The sequence below is a fragment of the Pelophylax lessonae genome, assembly GCF_965119305.1.
Source record: "Pelophylax lessonae genome assembly, chromosome: 2".
Taxonomy (NCBI): Eukaryota; Metazoa; Chordata; class Amphibia; order Anura; family Ranidae; genus Pelophylax; species Pelophylax lessonae.
This window is the reverse complement of record NC_138769.1, coordinates 459772216-459791876: the sequence shown is the minus strand read 5'-3', so window position 1 is coordinate 459791876 and position 19661 is coordinate 459772216. Positions and strand designations below refer to the sequence as shown.

Here is a 19661-nt window from a genome sequence, read left to right as displayed (position 1 = left end):
GCAATATTACACTATTGGAGTCTTATTTCCTATAACATGTTGTCCGGAGTCCCGGAGCTACCTTTATACTTCTGGCTTATTACACACTGGATGTGAAGACAGTATTAGGATAATCTGGAGCTCTTGTGGAGACACATGCTGGTCATGACCCCCTATAACCAAGGGGTCAACTTCTTCTGGTAAGAAGTATTTTATCCGAGCACTGGGTGCATGGTGATTGGTGAAGGCACTTTATATTAAGTCCAATTTGCTGCTGAGACAAGTAGTTTGCACCGAGCACTTTCAAGGACTTTGTTTATTGATATGTATTGATATATTCACCTATTTACTGCTATTTATATTCACCTATGAATTCACATTGGTTCATTTATTTATGTGATATATGTGAAACATAACACTGTTTATGCATTAGCACTTTATTGTGAGTTTACTGCTGAGCGCAATAATCCCTATCTTTATCACATATTGCGTTTTCACGTTTTTATTGCTGCTCGCTAGAGGAAGAAATTCCCTAATTTTCACATTTATTTATTGTCAAATATCACTCTGTTTGCGCAGTTCTTTTTTGGTTTACACCGAATTTTGTTTTTCAAGGAAAAGATTGATCCTAGAATAGGAACCATGGGTTGATGAAAAGAAGGTGTAGTCCTTTTCCTGTGGGTGTAGAAGGCATCCGATATCGACAATTTTGATGTGGGTAGAGTTTAAGTCTTTATTTGCTCTGTGAACTTCAGGTCAACGCTGAGGAGTCAGTGGAGGAATTCCAGTCGAGGGTAATGGTGAGATTAAAATCACCCTCTAGAACCAGTGTTCCTTCAGCGAAGGCCTCTAATTTTCCCAGGAGAGAGCGGCGCCAGCTGGGTATAGCATAAGTTTATTTAGCACTGTTAAAAATGGTAACTCACTCTGAGGTTGGGTGAGACAGGAACGATAAGTCTGATGGGGTCATTCATCTTTTTCTCCCAGGAAGGTGGCGTGGAAGGAGGTGGTTAGGTGCCGATGGTATAGTCGAGCTGCTGTGTGGCTGCTTGTCGTTGCTGTTGCCACACAGCAGCTCGGCTATACCATCGGCAGCTAACCACCTCCTTCCACGCCACCTTCCTGGGAGAAAAAGATGGATGACCCCATCAGACTTATCGTTCCTGTCTCACCCAACTTCAGAGTGAGTTACCATTTTTAACAGTGCTAAATAAACTTATGCTATACCCAGCTGGCGCCGCTCTCGCCTGTCTTTTACCTCTCAGAGCCTCTCCACGCTCCAGTCGGCTGCCGCTGAACATAGCCCCCCTTCATCACTAACTGGATTCCCCCTCTTCGCAGTCATACACCCCCTCCTCCTATTCACCCATCCTCCCTGTACCACCTCAGGATACCAGAGAGTGCCATGACACCCCCCATATCCATAATTTTCCCAGGAACCTCTCCAAGGCTGAAAGTTGTGCTATATTAGGTAAATCTAAATTTGCCAAGGTGAAGGTCTGTGATTGGATCTTGCCTTTAGGAAAACAAATGTGCCCTTATTGTCCGTGCAGAGATCCAAGAATTGCCAAGGGAGATCTTTGGCAAGAGGAATACACGTCTAGTTCAAGGGGATAAAAAATCTTGTGAGCAAAATCCACTATCGGTATCCTAGGGTAAATAACAGGACAATTAGGTGACAGAGGGTGAAAGCAAAAACAAAACCCACAACTGACCATGAAGTCTCCCAGAAGGTTGAACACTGAGATAGGGTGCAGCCCAGTATTTGACCATGGTCCTAAAACTAGGGGTCATGAAATCATAGTTAAACCCATGTATCTTTCAGTTGCAGCAGAAGCACTCCCTTTAATTGGAACCCTCTAGACAGAAGGATTACTTTGTCTCTGTGAAGGGTCATGGGAGAAGAGGCCACCATGTAGTGGCCATAACATGGCTAAATGGGGCTCTAAATCTCGAGCAAGACACAACCTATATAAATTTTTTCTATTCCAGGGGAAGGTGAACTGAAAGCTAGGGAGTGTTGTGAACATCCATTACCACAAATGGCAATTTAGGGGATATAGAGTGGAGTGCGTCTGCTGCAGCGATCAGAGGCAATGCCAACAGAGTAAGCAACAAAAAATATGGGCAATCAGACACCAGGCTAATGGGATGGGAAGCGTTCATGACCGGACCTGCCACCAATGTGAGAACCCATCAGCCCTCATAATAGGTCCGGATGAAAAAAAAAAAGTGGCTGCTGGATCGATCTCACCACGTGCTGGGTTTGCAAGTAGATGAATGGTCTCCTGCAATATAGCCAGAAGTAAAGGCAAACAGGGTTGCTATCAATAATAGGAGAAAACTTATGAGGTCTAGAGTGACCCATGAGGTGTGAGTAGAAATTATCGTGACTTCTGGTCTTTGACATGAAAAGTCTACTCCATTTGGAGCCTGGGACACAGTAAGTGGCGGTCAGTAAAATGATGTATCCACCGCTGGCAGAGTTCCGTATGGAACTACTACAGTTCATGATCCCTGGGGGTCTGCCGCATTCTCCGTTGAGAACGTTGATTCCTACGAGATCTCTGCTGTCTGCTTGTGGGAGCTGGGCTCTGCTGCACTTTGCATAACATAAACGCAAGCCAATTGGGTAGCTGGATAGGATGCATGGCCAAAGAGTTGAAGAAGTCCGGTGGCTCAGATGGGTGGCGTAATGATTAGGATCGGTTGCTTTCATGGGCAATCAGATTAAAAAAGACTCCATTTGTAGGTAATGCCCAGTTCCACTCATTTCTCCAAAAGCGATTTTATGCAGCGGCGCATCTGGAGAGACCGCCATGATATGTCAGGTAGCAAAATAATTTTGGTACTGTCCTAATCCGCCATTCCCTTACGCCATGCGTGTTGTAGGATGTCTTCCTTTGTGGTGTAACTGTGTAGGCAGCATAAAACATCCCTCAGTCTGTCTGTCTGGTGTGACCACTCTGGGGCCTAAAGTCCTATGGACCCTGTCTATGGCAATGGCTGTGTCTTCAGGGCACTCCAGGTATGTGTTGAATATGGCAGAAACCGTGTTTTGGAGGTCTGCCTGTGAGGTGGCCTCGGATTCTGATGTTGCGTCTGCGGTTATGATTCTCCAAATCGTCAGTGAGCAACTGCAATTGAGTGATTTGGTCTGTGATGGCAGTGTGGTCTGACTGCAAGGAGGAGACTTTATGATGTAGGACTGTTGTGTCGGTCTCTACAGAGGACACCCGTGCAGTAATGTCCGCCACCTCATGTTTAAGTCCTTGCAGTTCCCCTCTTAGAGCAGATTCGATGCGAGAAGCCAATGCATTGAGATCATCCCTAGTGGGCATCTTTTGTAATAAGACCCATAGGGAATGCTCTGACAAGTGTCCCTGAAAAAGCACCTGAGGGGATGAAAGAGCCAAGTCGGTACTCACTGTGACCAGTGTGGAAGATGCTGCTGTCTAAACTTTGTCCTCCTGAGCATAGCAGGGCCCAGTGGAGCGAGTACCAGGAAGTTCCCTTAGCATGGCTGGAGTCCTTTGCAATGAGCCGCATCCTCTCCATATGGGCTGCCAAGTGCAGAGGGTGACAGTAAGCGAGGCAGGCAAGGGGAGAGATTGCTGGGTGGGGAGAAAGGAGGCAGGTCTTGAGTAGGGCTGGCTGGATCATTCAGTCATACAGCCAAGTGGGGCCCTTTTATTAGCACCCATGGCTGGTGCCAGCACCATCTTGGATAAATCCGATGTGGATGCAATGTGTTTTGTGGCCACCAGATATGGTTCTATGCAAACCGAGAGACCCGAGTAGGACTGCGCTGGTTTCCTCTTTATATGTGGAGCGGAGGAAGGTAATTAGTCTTCTGATCACTAAAAGATAATGCTGTTAAGGGGCCGCAAGCCAGGAGCTCCAAGCTGGTGTGTCCTCACACGTTCATGCCGAGGCCACGCCCCCAACACTGGTTTATTTCTGCCTTTTAAAGGAGAAGTTCACTTTTTAACAAAAAACTAATAAACGCACATTTTTTGGCAGGTTAAAAAAGTGAATTTACTATTTTCTGTTTAGGAGCCTGGAAAGCATTGCACCAGCGATCAGGCTATCGCTTATGTCATGCAGGTCTTCTACAGACACTCAGTGTGAGCTGTCAGCCCCGTATATTGTACAGACAGGCAGTTTTACACTGACAGGAATAATTAATTAACTACCACAGTTCTCAATAGTGCCATAGTAGTAGTTGACAGCAACAAAGGCTGTCTGTACTTGTAGTTCATTGATTCACAGGGATCTGTGAATCAATGACCCAGCCATGCGAGCATAGCCCCGCATGGTCACATTCTCTTTGAATTGTGGCAGCAAGTATGGGGAAAAGATCCCCAGCTTGCTACTACAGGGGGGTTGATGCTGAACATGTTGCACCCTAAATATGGGTATAACATAACGGGTAATCTGTTCAGAAAGGTGAGTTTATCCTTTCAAGTGTGTTTCTACTTTTGCAGTCGAATTGGGGTAACTACCACATAATATTTAATACTTGTGATACATAACTTTAAATAAATATGTAAATATTGCAGTTGATCGGTCTCTCCTTCCAATGCTTTGTGCTGGCAAATTTAGTAACAGCCACACCCTTGATCACAAGGGGTTGTGTTAGACCAGTCCTGGTTTTGTTCCTAAAGCCGGCTTTAGATGGTGTGATTTCCCCTTTTTCTTGCTCGCTGACTTTGTTGATGGGAGAATTATTATTGATGGGGCTGTGCCTCTTGGAATAATTGCATGAAAAATCTGACAAGCTGGTTTTACTCAAGTGAATTGGTCGGTCAACTTGGGTACCATCAGTCTTGCCCATACATGCTTTTTATTAGGGTAACAGTGCCACAGATAAAGAGTCTTACTAATATAGATCGCTGCTGCCCTTAATTAATTGGTGACCAATTTAAAAGAAAAAATGATTATTTTAGTGGCCTGGGCTGATCCACATCCCTAACTAAATATGCTCAATCCCAGTATGAATAGTTATTTGAATCCTATATCGTGCCTAATATGTTGATACAACAACATAAGTATCATCAATTCATAAAAGTGCTAAGTGCAAAAAAAAAAAACTGACTGATGCAAAGTGAGCCAAACTCTATAAAAGCCCCAAAAAAAAGTCACAAAGTGACACTGAAAAAACCTCTCTTATGTGTCACCACAATGTAAAAATATTTATATATAATATATATATATATATATATATATATATAAGTTCGAGCAGAAAATTAGTTTAAAAAATTCTTCTTTTCCCAACGTGTGTGATATCCTTAAACACGTGATATCCAAAAAACGTGTCCACCCGGAGTGCAGTACCTCAAAGTGGATCCATTACCGCTCTCATTAAATATAACTTACCAGAACACCATGCTGTTCAAATTTTAAATCAGCACAAATGTCACTGAATATCCAGCGAACACAGTCTCCAGTCCAATTAGGCTCCTATCCGCTCTCCCCTTATTGAACCACAGCGCTCCGTACCAGGGAATTGAAGAAAGAAAGAAAATGAAGAAAGCTCCCATTGTGTAAATAGTAAAAACAGGCTTTTATTTAAAAACAAAATAGATACTCACATGCCACAAGTTTTTTTCTGTCACTAGGGTATACACTAGGGTATGGTAATAGTAAGCTCGTCTCCGGTCTCTCTGCAGACTGTGAGTACAATCCAGCTTGTGTGGTGACGTCAGTGTCCTTGCCTCTCCCTACGTGTTTCGTCATGTGGCGTCTTCATGGAGCTGCAGGAATTTGTATTCCACTTTAATATTCTTTTTTTTTTTTTTTTTTTAGATTGCACATCTATAAATTGATAAATTGATGATACTTATGTTATATAAACATGTTAGACACATGATATATGATTCTAGTAACTATTCACACTGCGATTGAGCATATTTAGTTAGGTATGTGGATTAGCACGGCCCACTAAAATAATCCTTTTTGCCCATACATAGTAAGAATGTCCGTCAGTCCCTGCTGAACTGGCTGAGATTTGAACCATCTATGGCCAGCTTACTCTGGTAACTGTGGGATTGCACAGTCATATTAGGGATTGTGACGATGGCCATGGTTTCTCTTGGTTTGTGTCAGTTTGAAGCACACATCACACACAAGCCAGAAGATTTACATTTACTTTTATGGGGCAGTATGGATGACTGTCCTGCAATTGACCTGCTTTGTATTGTGTTTCTTTAGACGCAGCAGGTCCTATTGAGACACATTTGCTTTTCAGTCAAATGTAAGCATTTGAGAAGCAGTGTGTTCAAATGCAAAATGCAACAAAGTGAAGGTAAGACTATGAAAATGTAGGTTTAGTACAATGTCTATTTCAGTGACTTAAATTGGGCTTTAATTCTGCCATTTGGGCTGTGTGCCCAGGTTGATTGTGGAGAGTGCCATAAATCTAAATAACCTCACTTATCTGCTGGTTTCCAACTGTCATTATCTCTTCTTTTTGAAAGATGAGATACTTTAAACTAGTGATAATACATGAATTTAATATTCAGTTGAATTTTAAATCAAGCAATTTGTGAACCGATTTTATTTCAGACAGTGTGTAGTTTCTGTGCTTTAATCTGATTCTTTATGATGGACGGGATTTCAATTTGTTTTCACAAGCAATAGACGGTGACAAAATGTGTTTTTCTGCGTAGTAGTGAGTGTTATATTTTTTTTATACACTAGAGGGCAACTTAATGTTTTGCATTAATTTTGAATTCATTTTTTAGTTTTTAGAAAACGAAATGTGTATGTTCCATAATTAAAAAATGTTTTAATTCTCTCGAGAATGCATACAGGCATATCTTAACCTATAAAACATGTTTTATTATACTTTGCATAGGGCTCTTGCTTGCTGTAATTTATTTTCACACTGTAATATCACAAATGGAAATTTTAATCTAACATTGTACATCGACGTGGTAAAATGTAATATAGCTTTTTCTTTTTTCTAATGATGGATGCGCATTTCAAATTAAAATTTTACCTTTCTGTTTTTATATTTTGTTATTGGAATAAAATACTCTTGTTGACTTTATTACCTGACATTACATGTAAGTGAACATTTAGAAATCCTGGTCTGTCAATTTACCTTGCTGCTCCCAAGATCTTCTTTGCTAGATATACTGTTGCAAGCCCTGCACACCAAGCATCAGGCTGGTATATTATAGTACTATACATTCAGTGATTTGTTCCACCAACTTTAGCCCACACCCAGCGGTTATTGTTCGATGATCATTCGTGAATCTATTTGATCAATGATAAGCAGGGAACACTTATGCATAGTTTGTTCAGCAATATATGTGTATGTAGCAAGGTTTCCAGGCCTCTGGCCTGATGTGGGTCTGCCATTTGTTACCGGTTACCTCTCTAGCCCATGTGAGCTGCGACCCTGGGTGTGAGAACTGAGACATTGACAACGCCGGCATCTTTGTTTTGTGGTTTTATTGTAGATAAGGGGATGGGAGAAGGGAAAGAGTGGGATACTCCTTTAGGCTCAACTAGGTACAACTTGGGACTTTATCCAGAAAAATGTCTGTCAACGCTTCCTTGACGCCAGCCGATGCTCACTGACGCTTAGAACACACTGTAACTTGAAGTGCTGAATCCTCGACTCTAGGTCCAGAAGACTCAGGACTATGGAGCATAGAACTGCTGCACTGCAAAGTCACTGACTACCCCCTCCAGCCTGGCACCAGCTAGAGGTAGCTTGTGGTGAATTCCCGTATGGCTGCAACTCTCAACTGATACTCTGTACAATTCAGGGCCCAATCTGCAGGCACCCCCTTTACACTTTTAGCTCTTCAGGGTCTACTGACTATGTACCCCCTTTGCTACTTCAGGGTCCTCAACCTAGGTACCCCCTTTACAGCTAGCTGACACTGGATCCCCGAACCTCCTCCGGAGTGGTCTCCTCTAACACTTCAGGCAGACCCCAAGGGGCAATCCTCAGTACTCACGACCTATGTAGGCTTTCCTGGGACTAGACCCCTCTCACTCTCCGCTGGTTCGCGGCACACCGGATCCCCTCAGCTCAACTCAGCACTCTCTCTGGATTTTCAGGCGACACCCCGAGACATCCACTTCCTCAGACAGGAGGAGAGATAGCCGGTCTCTTCCCTCCTGGGACTCTGCTCCTGCCAAAGACGCCGAGCCATGCGCCCCCTTCAGACATGTATGCTTCCCCAGAATCCTCTGCGGCAGAATCTGCCTGCTGGGGTAGATACAAACCTGAATGTATCACTGATTGGGTTTCCTCCACTGCCCTATCAGGGGCCTCCTTTAGATCCAGTGGGGAGACTCCCCTCCTCAGAAGACACACTTGGGAGTCATGACAACCTACCTGAAAAAAAGAAACATGGCCCTGCTGTTAGGCAGACAAGGCCTACTACGATTTTACCTAGCACCTACCTGTAGGATGCTACATGTAATTAAAATGTGTCATTATAAACACCATAAAGCGAAATTATACCCAAATCCAAAAACTGTAATATATTGCATCTTACCAATCATTACCACTGACTAGATGTGGTGGCTGCATCTGTTTTTTGTTTTCGTTGGCTTTTTCCCCTCTGTCTTTACCTGGTGATCTGGCCAGTAACCTACCTCCAGTATTGGTGAGAGACCACTCTGGATGAATAAGAATAGGAGGTACAGCAGACAGCAGCTTTTGAAGCCAAACTTCAGCTCATATTTTAGAATTGGTAACAGGAAAACTTTTTTTTTTTTTTTTTGGGATAAAGGTTTTGCAAGAATAAATAAAAACTGATCGTTTTAGTCACCTCTGCCAGTTTGTGGTCAGCATGGTGGCTTGGTGCTATGAAATGTTACAATGCAAGTCTGCGTTCTGTTCCTAGCAGACACACAATCCATATGGAGTTTGTAGATTTGTCCATGTTTGCATAGACTTTCTTCTTGGCACCCAAAATATACTTGTATGTTAAATGGCTTCTGGTCAATTATTAGCTCAGTGTGTGGCTCCGTCCTGCTCCCCCAGCTCCCTCCTCACTGGCTGTGACTGACAGGAGCAGGAGCCAATAACTCCTACTTCTGTGCCTGAGCCAATGAGAAGAGAAAGAGCCTCTGCTGTCATGTACATTATTGGTTTGAGATCGGACTCAGGTAAGTATAAAGGGGGGCTAGGAAGAAGCTGCCTGCAGAAGGTTTTTTTTTTTTTACTGACTGTATGTGGCTAGGAGCTGGCTAATATTGCTTGCATATTTAGGAGACACTATGCAATACTGCTACAGTGAGGCTGTTCCTCCTAGTGCCCAGCCTGGACTCTGTAATCACATTTTGCAGTTAGGGTGAATGCGAACTAAGAATGGAGCAAAGCATCTTGGGACATGTAGTCCAAAGACCCACATTCTATACTCAGTTGGACTTTTATGGACTACAAATCCCAGCTGGCTGGGGAAGTAGAACAGCATGCTAGGAAAGGTAAAAAAAAAAGCCTGTGTGGGGACAGAATCACTCTCTTGGGACCAGGGCTTGGATCTGCAAGCAAGACAGGGTGGCACCCAGGGTGGCCCTACCATGGGTCCCATTGGGTCGATTGGACCCAGGCAGCACTTGGAGAGGGGCAGGAAATTGACTCCCAAGATTTTTTTTCCCAGCAGTTTTGTGTGTCATTAATTTGCGGCGCGTTATGGATGGCATTTCCCCATCTCATACTGCCTCCTGTAGTGAAAACTGATAAGTATGAGGCGGACAATTTTCTCTGAGGAACATTCCTCACGTGATTGTGGTGTGCGCAATGACATCAGACATTCAGCGCACTCCATCTCATGCAGGGCAGGCTGAATCTTCTAGGTCGGAGGCCGCGGCAGACACAGGAGTGACACAGACAGTGGGTGTTTGGTAGACCGGTCTGGTGGGGAGTTATGTAGGAAGATAACAGTATATATAATTTTTTCTAAATGTTTTATTTATTTAAAATAATGGACGTGGGGGCCTTTTGGTGGGCGTTGGGGGGGGGGGGGTAGCATTTAATTCTTGCATCCAGGCAGCACAATTTCTTGGGCCAACCCTGGTGGCAGCATTAAGGTTAAAAAAAGCTTCTGCCTTTGGAACCAGCTTTTCAAGGGCTGGGAGTAATGAAAATTGTTTTATATATTCTGTAAAACCATAAAGGATACTTTAGGGTTACATATCCGAGATATGCAATTCTAGATTTGTTTAGAACATCCTTTTGCACAAACAAGCTAAATCTAGTTAGTCCTTAGAATGAAACCTGTAAAATACATGCTTATTTTTGTGAGAATTTTGGGACTGTTCTAGGCAGGAGGTTGTATTGTGACAAATATCTGATTTTGGGTTTTACAGTGAGTTTGCATCGCGGCTGTATAATGGGGTTCGGTGGCGGCCGGTGCTCAATATTTTGGGGGGGGGGGGGGTTTGGTAGACGAACGCTGACCGACAACCCCCCCACCTTTCGGGATACAGGTGTATAGAGGAGGATGTATACAGAGGAGGGGTGTATACAGTAGAGGGGTGTATATAGGAGAGTCATGCAGTGTCTGTTCCCTCCTCTTCCTGCTCTCAGTGCTCCCAGTACCTCTGAGTAGAGTAGTTGTATGAGGCAGTCGATGGGTCGGAAGGTGTCAGTGTGATTTGCTCTCCTCCAGTGCTGGAAATGGCAGAGGTGGGTTTGCAGTGATTGGTGTGGCAGGCAGTAGCGGCAGCTTCACTCGGGGGCTTCACCCGATAGTGGTGGCTTCCCCTGCATCTCCTTCTCTGTGACCAATAGGATGGCTTCTCCTTTCGGCCAATCGGGAAACGGTCTCCGGACCCATTTCCTGATTGGCTGGGAGGAGAATCAGTCTGATAATAGCGAATATTCATTCGCTATTGTCACACAACTGGGTGGGCTCGGAGCGCACTGCTCTGCGTCCCGATCCCACCCTTTTTTTTAGCCTGTGAGAGCCTCTGGCTCTAATCACAACTAAAAAAAAAAAAAAAAGCCCATTTAACTAGCGCCCGCATGTAGATTAGGGGGCCAGACGCATGGATAGGGGGGGGCGGCACCCCTGCACCTCATATGACCAGCTGCCACTGATGGGGTTGATGAGGTAGTAGAAACCACAATGGGTATCTGATGTCTTTTTCTTCATGCCAGGCTGTCCATTATTGGTCAGAAAAACACATTTCAGAACCTAGACGTTTCGGAGTTCTTTTTTTATGTTGTGAGTTTTTTTCATGATGTAATACAAATCTGGAATATCTTTTTTATTTTTTTGAGCCGCAAAGTCAACAAATCAAATTGTTTTGGTTTAAATTTGGGTTTGATCTACTGCTATTTAAAAGTTTTATGAATAATGTTCACTGTGTTAGGAAGACTTTAAAGGGTAACTCCACTTTTGTGGGGAGAAAAAGCAGCAAATAAAAAAAATAAAAATAAAACGTAGCGTATACAATTGCGACACAAATCATATTGTAATTGAATGTTATTAAAAATTACCTTTCCTTTTCAATCTGCAGCCACTGTAATTTTCTGAAAATGCAATATGGCTACCTGGAGGTGTTCTGTACAAAGAACGTGTATTGACCACACCCCAGAAACATAATTTCCTGCTTGTGTGATTGGCCCATCTTTTTCCCCAGAAGTCTGCACTAAGATACAAGCGAGATTTCTGGCATCCCCTGCAACAAAAATGTCCTTTTTGGCGAGATACTCCCAATAGGAACACGTCTAAAGGGATACAGGCCCAGCAGATTTCCTCATTAGTGCTCGGCAGCTGCACAGCTGATTGCTAAATATGAAATCACACCCATTAGACTCAGCACAGAGGAACAAACACTGATTTCTTCAGAATAACAAAAGGTAGGAATCTGCAAGAAAGGCTGTTTTAATCCTTATAATGTACATAGATTACCCAGAGGGGAATGTTTTATTTTTTTCTCAAAAAAAATTAGAGGTACGCTGTAAATTTTGACGTGTTTTTAACCACTTGCCGACTGCGCACAGTATATTTACTGCGGCAGTCGGCCCCGGCCAGGCAGAGTGACGTAGGTCTACGTCGCTCGCCTGTCACTCCTTCTAGAGCCAATAGCGGGCGGGCGCGCGCGCGCTGAGGCGCGTTCACGGAGGAGTGCGGGAGTGTGACTAGCGGACCCGATGTCCGCCGGTCCCACTACGATCGCCGGTACAGCGGGAGAAAGACAGAGCGGCTTATGTAAACAAGCCGCCTGTCAGTTCTCCCTCTGTAAAAGTGAAGATCAGACAGTCTACTATGTAGAACTGTTGACCTTTGTTTTTACACTAGTAGACCTGTCCCTGCACAGTTAGAATCACGCCCCTAGGACACACTTAACCCCTCCCTGTCCAATACTGTTAACCCCTTCCCTGCCAGTGTCATTTTTGCAGTAACAGTGCATATATATAGCACTGATTACTGCAGTAATGTCGCTGGTACCCCCAAAAGTGTCAAAAATGTCAGTCAAGGGTCCGATCTGTCCGCCGCAATGTTGCAGTACCGCAAAAAAATCGCAGATCGCCGCCATTACTCGTTAAAAAAAAAGACACCAAAAATGACAAAAATCTTTCCCTTTGTTAGTAAACGCGATAACTTTTGCGCAAACCAATCAAAATACGCTTTTTGCGATTTTTTTTTTTTTTTTTTTACCAAACATAGGTAGCGTAAAACAAATTGGCCGAAAATGTTAAAAAATTTTGATTTTTACATTTTTTTTGGGGGGAATTTCATATAAAAAAAAGTGAAAAATGTTGTTTTTGCAAAAATTACGCTCTTTTTTTGTTTATAGCGCGTGATCAAAAAATCGCACAGGTGATCAAATACCACCAAAAGAAAGCTCTGTTTGTGGGAAAAAAAGGACATGAAATTCGTTTAGGTACAGCGTCGCACGACCGCGCAATTGTCCGTTAAAGTCACGCAGTAAAAAATCGCAAAAAAACCCCTGGTCTTTTAGCAGGAAAATCCTCCGGTGGTAAAGTGGTTAAACTCAAAAACAAAAATTGAGTTTACTGCAGTTTATAAAGGTCCCTGCACACTGGGCATATAAAATGTTGTTTGTTCAGGTGTTTTGAGTTTTTTATTTTTCTTCAGCCAGTAGAAGCAGCTCTAGATTAGCCTGTACCAGTGGCGGCACAAGGCCCAGGGCAAAGATGCCAAACTGCGCCCCCCCCTTCCCTTAGGGATAGGGTGCCCAAGTCCCTGCAATAAACCATTGCGGCCAGGGTAGCCACCCCCCCTGCCCCCCCCCCCCGTCTTGGCCCTGGCCTGTACTGTATGTCCATGCACATTAGGCTCCAGGCACACTGCCCTAAAAATCACTGCTTCAGGAGTTTTGTGCTCTGCCTGTAGAAGCATCTCAATGTTATCCTATGTGTCCATTAACATTAGGACCATTACAGGCATAGTTTGAGCTCAACGTTTAGAGGAAGGAAAAAAAAAAACCCTTCTGGTTTGTGTTCCTGATTGGTGCTTTCTGGCAGAAAAAAGGCAAAGCTCTCCTAAACTCATCTCAACTATGTACAAAAAATGCTCTATATGAGCGTCTTTTTCTGTCCTGTGAACTGGAGTTTTTTTAAGCCCAGTGTGCATGGAGCCTTGGGGATTTTACAGGCATGTTATCAGAGAAGTGTTTAAAGACAGAAAAAAAAAAAAAACCCTTCTGCACTGTTTTTGAGAGGCGCTTTTGGGCAGAAAAATGCTAATTTTTAAGCGTACAAAAAAAGTGAGCAGAGGGGTATGTTTTGAAAAAAACATAAAGAAAACCTTGTAAAAGCAAATGCCCATAAACTCTAAAACTCTTGTGCAATATGAGCCACATTTTCATGCCGCTCTTTCTGCCCCTAGTTAGTATGAATGCTTAATGTGGTGGCTGCATTCGTTTGAATTTTCTATTCCTTTTTTCCATCCTCTGCTTTCCCCTGGTGATCCAGCCAGTAACACTGTGTCTTAGAGTTGCCCCACTCAGTGGAGGTGCGATGGAACCACCTGTGGACAGCAACTTTGTCAGCTTGTGGACAGGGTAGTGTTAGCTGCACTAGCAGATTAAGATGGAATTGACTAACAAAGCTGTGCTGCGGCCAGGGGAGGACTGGGCCAGGGGGCAGAGGGGCAACTGCCCTCTAGGCCACTCTGATGCCCCATAAAAAGGCTGTACTGCTTCTGCCACAGACATGACTAAAGGATTCCTGGTGAAGAGAACTAAAAAGTCCCTGCCACTGACCCACTGAGTGCGGGTTGAAGACAAGGGCAGAGCGCAGGCCCCCCCCCCCACACATGGATGGTGTAAACTGTGTCTGAGCAGAGGCCGATTCCATGCCCCACTGGAGAATCTTCTCGCCTGGCCAGTCCTGACCGAGCTGTCCCAGCCCCCCCCTGACTGCCACCTGCTTGCCAGGTCGGGAACCCGGATTCAGCCGGTAAGTAGAGAGTATCTGGAGCAAGGCTTCAGCTTGGAATGGGGGTCAGGAGGAGGACAGGAAGAGGGAGAGTGGAAGGGGCTGAGTCACTGTACCATGGGCCTCTGGTTTGTACTTGCCCCCTGGGCTGAAAGTTGCCAGTCTGCCCCTGGCTGCGGCGGCTAACTGTTTTGGTTTTTTTTTTTGTTTTTGTTTTTTTGCAGCTTCCTGCAAGAGTTGTTTCCTTTTGGGATAATGGTTTTACATTATAAGCACCCCTGCCTGTGTTAAATGTTTTTTTTTTTTTCAACCCTCGAAGCTGTCCAGCAAAAGGGGCAATTAGTCTGTCATTGAAAAAAACACAAATTTATACTAATGAGAAAAATAAAAACATAAATCCCTGACTGAGCTCAACCTCAAATAATACTCTCGATATGTTGTATCTATGGATAGGTGTTACAGGACCCAGTGACCTGGCACATGTATAGAAATGTTAAAATCAACTTTTTATTAAACACAACTATCTAGACAATACAAAACCCACAATCAATCTCATAAAAACACAATTGGCAAATTATTAAAAATACACACAACCATGATGGCTGCAGGGAAGTTGTGTAAACAACCTCCTCTCCCAAAAGAAAAATGGGAGAAAATAAAAAATGAGGATAATTTATAACACATACTGTATATATAGAATACCCCAATGTGTCAGCAAAATCAATGAAAGTGTAAAAATGTCTCCTGATTGTAGGATGATAAGTATTATTAGTTCCTGGCTGAATGTTGCAAAAAATTCCTTAGAAAGGGATTCTATGGTAAGTTATATTCCAGAGTTATTTTGAATCGAGTGTTGTACAAAGTCCATCAAGAGACCTTCTGGATATTTATGAAGATACAAACCACGTGTGGATAATCTCTCTCCCATGTCACCAACACTACTTGGACTGTGATGTAAGATCTACGCAACCTGAGGGCGATACAATAGGCCACTATATGTGGTTAGCAGCTTATGAAGATTATAAGGGTATCCTTTGTGGGATCAGTCCTTATGTATCCAGCTTGAAGTGAGAGCGAACTGGTGGCTTATATATACGTATATTACAACTGGAAAACTCCCAGGGAGGGATGCCTTTATTATCACATATAGTGCTTTTATGGTACATTAGCTGGCATCTGCTGTCCTCCCTTAATTGGCAAGTAATTAACATTTGAAACTGCTCCAACCCTGTGGTATGTGGTTTAACATTGCCCAGTAGTATGGGAGCCATAAGTATGATTTAAAAAGAAACCAAAAGCCATTCATCACTCAAAGGAAGTGTACTTAGCGATCCATGTGGATCTTGAAAAGTCCAAGCTGTATGAGTGGTAGTAAAGGTGTATCAGTCCAAATCCAGAATATTATCAGTCCCTTGAAGGAATAGAGGTGGTGTCCCAAAAGCTGGCTGTATGGGACCAAGCTGGAAACCCTAGTTTATTCTAGCATTAGCCCTTAGCATTAGACAATCTGCTGTGGAGCACGTTTCATAGGGCATTTGACAAGGCTGTTTTACCCTCTAAATGTCTGACTGTGATGTAAGGGAGGAGAGCTGTGAATGCCAGAGGGACTGTGATGTAAAAAAGCAAGGGAAACTGTAATTTAGAGGGTGATTGTAATTGCTGTGATTGCAAGGTGGACTGTATTGTAAAATTTTTGGAGGGCTGTGATTGCAAGGGGGACTGTCATGTAAGGTGGGGGCTAGGGTTGCAACAGGGACTGTGATTTTAGGGCGGAGGGGGGAATGTGATGGAAGGGAAGGGGGAGCTGTGATGTCTAAGGACTGGGATTTGAAGAGAGGTGTGGCTCTGATATGATGTGAATAGAACTGCAATGGGAGAGGGGGAGCTGTGATGTGAGGGGGCCTGTGTGATATTGTGTGAAAATTATATGAACGGTACTGTAATGTGAAGGAAGGTCTGTGATGTATGGAAGGATACTGTGGTGTAAGGGGTGATGGAGATTAGTTGTATAGTAAAAACTGAGGACAATGATGTAGAAGGGGGGCCATGATGTAAAGGGCAGACTGTGATGTGAAGGGAAGGACTGAGGACAATGTTGCACTGGGGAGGGTTGTGATGTAAAGGGGTGGACTGTGCTGTGAAAAGGGTCTTTTCAAGTAAATGGGGGGCCTGAGGACACTATAAATGGAGGCGGGTGTGTGTGTGGGGGGGGGGGGGGGGGGGTTGGGGTGCTAAAAGAATTATACACATTTTTTTGCAGGTATATATGTGTGTGTGATGTGTGTGTGTGTGTATATATATATATATATATATATATATATATATATATATATATATATATATAGAGAGAGAGAGAGAGAGAGAGACTGTAAAGCATTGCATCAACGATCCGCAGATCACTGGTGCCATGCAGGTCTCCTGCAAATCTGTCAGTGTATCTTTGTGCCTGTACAGAAGAACCCATGAACTACCACGGCCGCAAAGGATGTCTGGCTTGTAGTTCAATTATACACAGAGCTGTGTGCATGAATGAAACAATCACGTGGGCAGAGCCCTGCACAGCATGCTGATTTCAAGAAGTGACTGCTGGTATGGGGGACTTCTCATACTGCTGTCATGGGGGGGGGGGGGGGGGGGGTCACTGAAACTATCCTTTAACCACTTAACGTCTAGCCACGTAGATCTACGTCGGCTGACTTTGCGTGCTTGTACCAGGGTGATGCCTCTAGCTAAAGGCATCATCCTGGTACCGTTTTTTAGAGCCAGCGGTCGGCCTTCTGGCGGTAAGACCAATGCGGCTCGGGAGCCACTCAATCGTTACCCTGGTGAGCGGGAGGGGACGTCCCCCCCCCCCTCCCGCCGCCTTCCGTGGCTTTGCCTGGGTCTCCCGTCCCACCGGGAGACCCGAGCACCCAGCCAGCACGTCCGCTGGCTGGATGGAGTCCTGATCAAAGCCGGAAGCGGCTTTGATCGGGTCTCCGATGACGTAGCCCGGAGGCAGGGTCCATGATGTCACGTCTGGGTTACTCTGCTGCTAAAGGCAGCAGATTCAAAAAGTGACAGTATTCAAAAATGCAGTTTTCGCCTTTTTGAATACATGGAAATGTAGTGGAGGGGTATACGGTCTTTTAGACCCTCTATCCCTCCATAAAGAGTACCTGTCACTGCATATTGCTGTCACAAGGGATGTTTACATTGCTTGTGACAGCAATAAAAGTGATCCGATTTAAAAAAAAAAAAAAAAAAAACCTGTGTTGAAATTAAAATAAATAGGGAAAAAAAATTAATTTAGCGCCCCCGTCGCCGTTGGCTCGCGCACGAAAGAAAACGTATATGGAAGTCGCGCCTCAAATGAAATCGCTGTTCAAACCACACATGTGAGGTATCGCCGCGATCGCCAGCAATAATTTAAAAAAAAGAGCTACACTCTAACTCTAAACTGGTAACCATTAAAAAAATTTAAAGCATCGCCTATGGAGATTTTTATTGACCGTAGTTTGTCGCCATTCCGCGGGTGTGCGAAATTTTAACCATAACATGTTGGGTATCTATTTACTCGGCGTGACATAATCTTTCACAATGTACAAATAAAATGGGCTAAAAATTTGATTTTTCTTAATTTTTCCAAAGAAAATGGCATTTGAAAGACCACTGCACAAATACCGCGTGACAAAATATATTGCAATGACCGCCATTTTATTCTCCAGAGTCTTTGCTAAAAATATATATAATGTTTGGGGGTTTTAAGTAGTTTTCTAGCAAAAAAATACTGATTTAAACTTGTGAACAAAAAGTGTCAAAACTAGGCTTAGTGGTAAAGTGGTTAATTCAATACCCCTGTCCTGGGCGGTCTGTGTCTTTCTAACCTTTTGGATTAGGGAAGGGAACTTTATTACCGTAGGGGTTATGGAAATTATTGAACTAAACTTTGTGGAGTTCAGCTGTAGGTCAGTATAGTATCATACCCTAGCCTCATAAATATGTATTCCTAAGCTGCATACCAGACTATGTATTTTACAGTTGCATCCAAGTTCCTTTTGAAGACCCCAAGCTAATTCAAGTTTAAGATGTTCTGCTCTCATTTGAAGTGTACATGTGCCGTCCTTCTACACTGCTAAGCACAGATGAGAGATTTTAATCTGTTCTGTTACCGAGCTTTGATTTTTGGGGAGAATGAGGGCGGCTGTGTCCAATACCACTTCCCTAGTCTCCACCACACAGTTTGAGGTTTGTCAGATGCATGAGCTGTGTAGCCGTTCTAGAATAGCAGCATTGTCAACCTGTGCAAAAGCTGGTGTTAGATGAACTTCACATAAATGACTAACAAATTAAAGCTCAATTCCAGCTAACACTTTTTTAGGTTATTATTGCAACAATTGTTTACCTCCCCCCCTGTGGTATATAGGTTTTAACTATATGAATAACTATCACTTTTTCTGGACAGCTTGGCCTGGTAAAGGAAGCTGGAAAATAAGTCTTAGACTAGAAGATCTACAAGTAGTACCTATGTTAAAGGGGGATCAAGAAAATAAGAGTGCTGTGTAATGCCACGGCTCTCTCCCAATCCCTCTGCTGCCTTCTGATGACCCAACAAATAAAAGTCAAAATATTAACTTACAATGCCATCCACAACTCTGCCCTCAGCTACATCACCAACCTGATCTCAAAATATTACTCAAACCATTTTCTTTGCTCCGCACAAGACCACCCGCTCCTTCATCGCCTCCCATGCTTATATCCAGGACATCTCCAAAACCTCTCCCATTATGAAATTCCTTACCTCAACCTGTACAGCTTTCTAGGACCCAAGGCCTTCCTGCCTCTGATTAATAACTAAGCTTCATTTTCTAAAAACTCATTAAGGTCAATTCACTGAGTTCAATAACAACAAATAAAATACGGTAAATCAGTTGTGAAGATTCAATTCGTTAAGAATTTACAATTAAATACCGAATGCAATATTTGTGTGATTTAGTGGTAATTACCGCATTATTTAGAGAGTAACCCACATTTTATGTTGTAAAGCTTAGTGAGTTGACGCCACTCTCACATTAGTGGTCTGTGAGAATCACTTGCCCTTCCATTTAGCTTGTAAGGGCACACAAGTAGTGCCCTCCTAACCCTCTTGTCTTGAATTGTATTGCAACAATAGTATTTCTCTGTATTTTGTAAGGCATTGTGCACACTGTGTGCCTTATTTAAATCCTCCATTATAATAGAATAATAATCCTTCTTACAGACTGCCCACAGTTCCACTTCAAATATTAAAGTGTAGGTCCTTTTTAAGGAAAGTGAA

General features: G+C 43.5%; 1 protein-coding gene across 2 annotated transcripts in view; it reads left to right on the top strand.

Annotated features, from left to right (window-relative positions):
- Positions 1 to 19661, top strand: part of OCA2 (OCA2 melanosomal transmembrane protein) — a 524044-nt gene that overhangs the window by 192905 nt on the left and 311478 nt on the right. The gene's annotated exons all lie outside the window — the stretch shown is intronic.